The sequence below is a fragment of the Oncorhynchus masou genome, chromosome 1 (assembly GCF_036934945.1).
Source record: "Oncorhynchus masou masou isolate Uvic2021 chromosome 1, UVic_Omas_1.1, whole genome shotgun sequence".
In the NCBI taxonomy this organism is placed as follows: domain Eukaryota; kingdom Metazoa; phylum Chordata; class Actinopteri; order Salmoniformes; family Salmonidae; genus Oncorhynchus; species Oncorhynchus masou.
In genome coordinates, this window is record NC_088212.1 from 9,646,218 (window position 1) to 9,650,012 (window position 3,795).

The window sequence follows — 3,795 nt, forward strand, 5'->3', positions numbered from 1 at the left end:
ACGTATTCGCGTGTATATTAAAGTATACATTGGGATGTGTATTTTGATGTGTATAGTTGTGCTAAACAGGGCTCACCTGTAACAGAGACCTTGGTCTCAGCTTTGATTTCCTGTCAAAAAAAGGATAAAAATATAAAGTTGGGCTGGATTCAATCTGAAGAAGATCTGAGTTCAAATTGATTGAGCTGACATAGGCAGCACTTTTACAGGGCTACAGCAGTCATACAGACTGAGACCCCAGGTCTCTTTTACAGGGCTGCAGCAGTCATACAGACTGAGACCCCAGGTCTCTCTTTTACAGGGCTGCAGCAGTCATACAGACTGAGACCCCAGGTCTCTTTTACAGGGCTACAGCAGTCATACAGACTGAGACCCCAGGTCTCTCTTTTACAGGGCTACAGCAGTCATACAGACTGAGACCCCAGGTCTCTCTTTTACAGGGCTGCAGCAGTCATACAGACTGAGACCCCAGGTCTCTCTTTTACAGGGCTGCAGCAGTCATACAGACTGAGACCCCAGGTCTCTCTTTTACAGGGCTACAGCAGTCATACAGACTGAGACCCCAGGTCTCTCTTTTACAGGGCTACAGCAGTCATACAGACTGAGACCCCAGGTCTCTTTTACAGGGCTACAGCAGTCATACAGACTGAGACCCCAGGTCTCTCTTTTACAGGGCTGCAGCAGTCATACAGACTGAGACCCCAGGTCTCTCTTTTACAGGGCTACAGCAGTCATACAGACTGAGACCCCAGGTCTCTCTTTTACAGGGCTGCAGCAGTCATACAGACTGAGACCCCAGGTCTCTCTTTTACAGGGCTACAGCAGTCATACAGACTGAGACCCCAGGTCTCTTTTACAGGGCTACAGCAGTCATACAGACTGAGACCCCAGGTCTCTCTTTTACAGGGCTACAGCAGTCATACAGACTGAGACCCCAGGTCTCTCTTTTACAGGGCTACAGCAGTCATACAGACTGAGACCCCAGGTCTCTCTTTTACAGGGCTGCAGCAGTCATACAGACTGAGACCCCAGGTCTCTCTTTACAGGGCTACAGCAGTCATACAGACTGACCCCAGGTCTCTCTTTTACAGGGCTACAGCAGTCATACAGACTGAGACCCCAGGTCTCTCTTTTACAGGGCTACAGCAGTCATACAGACTGAGACCCCAGGTCTCTCTTTTACAGGGCTGCAGCAGTCATACAGACTGAGACCCCAGGTCTCTCTTTTACAGGGCTACAGCAGTCATACAGACTGAGACCACAGGTCTCTCTTTTACAGGGCTACAGCAGTCATACAGACTGACCCTAGGTCTCTTTTACAGGGCTGCAGCAGTCATACAGACTGAGACCCTAGGTCTCTCTTTTACAGGGCTGCAGCAGTCATACAGACTGAGACCCTAGGTCTCTCTTTTACAGGGCTGCAGCAGTCATACAGACTGAGACCCCAGGTCTCTCTTTTACAGGGCTGCAGCAGTCATACAGACTGAGACCCCAGGTCTCTCTTTTACAGGGCTGCAGCAGTCATACAGACTGACCCCAGGTCTCTCTTTTACAGGGCTACAGCAGTCATACAGACTGAGACCCAGGTCTCTCTTTTACAGGGCTACAGCAGTCATACAGACTGAGACCCCAGGTCTCTCTTTACAGGGCTGCAGCAGTCATACAGACTGAGACCCCAGGTCTCTCTTTTACAGGGCTACAGCAGTCATACAGACTGAGACCCCAGGTCTCTCTTTTACAGGGCTACAGCAGTCATACAGACTGAGACCCCAGGTCTCTCTTTTACAGGGCTACAGCAGTCATACAGACTGAGACCCCAGGTCTCTCTTTTACAGGGCTGCAGCAGTCATACAGACTGAGACCCTAGGTCTCTCTTTTACAGGGCTGCAGCAGTCATACAGACTGAGACCCCAGGTCTCTCTTTTACAGGGCTACAGCAGTCATACAGACTGAGACAGGTCTCTCTTTTACAGGGCTACAGCAGTCATACAGACTGACCCTAGGTCTCTTTTACAGGGCTGCAGCAGTCATACAGACTGAGACCCTAGGTCTCTCTTTTACAGGGCTGCAGCAGTCATACAGACTGAGACCCTAGGTCTCTCTTTTACAGGGCTGCAGCAGTCATACAGACTGAGACCCCAGGTCTCTCTTTTACAGGGCTGCAGCAGTCATACAGACTGAGACCCCAGGTCTCTCTTTTACAGGGCTGCAGCAGTCATACAGACTGAGACCCCAGGTCTCTCTTTTACAGGGCTACAGCAGTCATACAGACTGAGACCCTAGGTCTCTCTTTTACAGGGCTGCAGCAGTCATACAGACTGAGACCCTAGGTCTCTCTTTTACAGGGCTGCAGCAGTCATACAGACTGAGACCCCAGGTCTCTCTTTTACAGGGCTACAGCAGTCATACAGACTGAGACCCTAGGTCTCTCTTTTACAGGGCTACAGCAGTCATACAGAGACCCAGGTCTCTTTTACAGGGCTGCAGCAGTCATACAGACTGAGACCCCAGGTCTCTCTTTTACAGGGCTACAGCAGTCATACAGACTGACCCTAGGTCTCTTTTACAGGGCTGCAGCAGTCATACAGACTGAGACCCCAGGTCTCTCTTTTACAGGGCTACAGCAGTCATACAGACTGAGACCCTAGGTCTCTTTTACAGGGCTGCAGCAGTCATACAGACTGAGACCCCAGGTCTCTCTTTTACAGGGCTACAGCAGTCATACAGACTGAGACCACAGGTCTCTCTTTTACAGGGCTACAGCAGTCATACAGACTGACCCTAGGTCTCTTTTACAGGGCTACAGCAGTCATACAGACTGAGACCCTAGGTCTCTTTTACAGGGCTACAGCAGTCATACAGACTGAGACCCCAGGTCTCTCTTTTACAGGGCTACAGCAGTCATACAGACTGAGACCCCAGGTCTCTCTTTTACAGGGCTGCAGCAGTCATACAGACTGAGACCCCAGGTCTCTCTTTTACAGGGCTGCAGCAGTCATACAGACTGAGACCCTAGGTCTCTTTTACAGGGCTACAGCAGTCATACAGACTGAGACCCTAGGTCTCTTTTACAGGGCTGCAGCAGTCATACAGACTGAGACCCTAGGTCTCTTTTACAGGGCTGCAGCAGTCATACAGACTGAGACCCTAGGTCTCTTTTACAGGGCTACAGCAGTCATACAGACTGAGACCCTAGGTCTCTTTTACAGGGCTACAGCAGTCATACAGACTGAGACCCTAGGTCTCTTTTACAGGGCTGCAGCAGTCATACAGACTGAGACCCCAGGTCTCTTTTACAGGGCTGCAGCAGTCTCTCAGCCATATGAATACCCATGTAAAACATAATTTCTAGTTAGCTGCCTGCAAACCATTTTCAACATCTTCTTTGTGTTGTTTGTAAAGGGTACATTCACAGCTGAGATGCTCCTGCTGGCTGGCTGGGCACTAACAGTGGTCAGGCGCTGAATGTAATGGTTATAGCCAGTGTGACAACTTTCACAGCAGCCCCAACTTGTCAATCACTCTTGGAGCTTGTCACAATGGTGTTCTTGGCTTGTCCCACGACCATGCTATTTCCCTGTTATGTCCCGGGCAGCAGTGGTTAACCTAAGAGTAGTAGATCCGCCGCCACTGCTTCTTATGCATTTAATAAGCTAAAAGGCTGACGGATGATTCGCTGGGGAGACGATTCGCTGTCATGGCCCTTTGTGTAATAAAACTAATGGGGTGTAAAATGGACTTTTGCTACATTTTATGTTCCATATCTAAATCAGCTGTGACCTCTCTCTCTCTCAA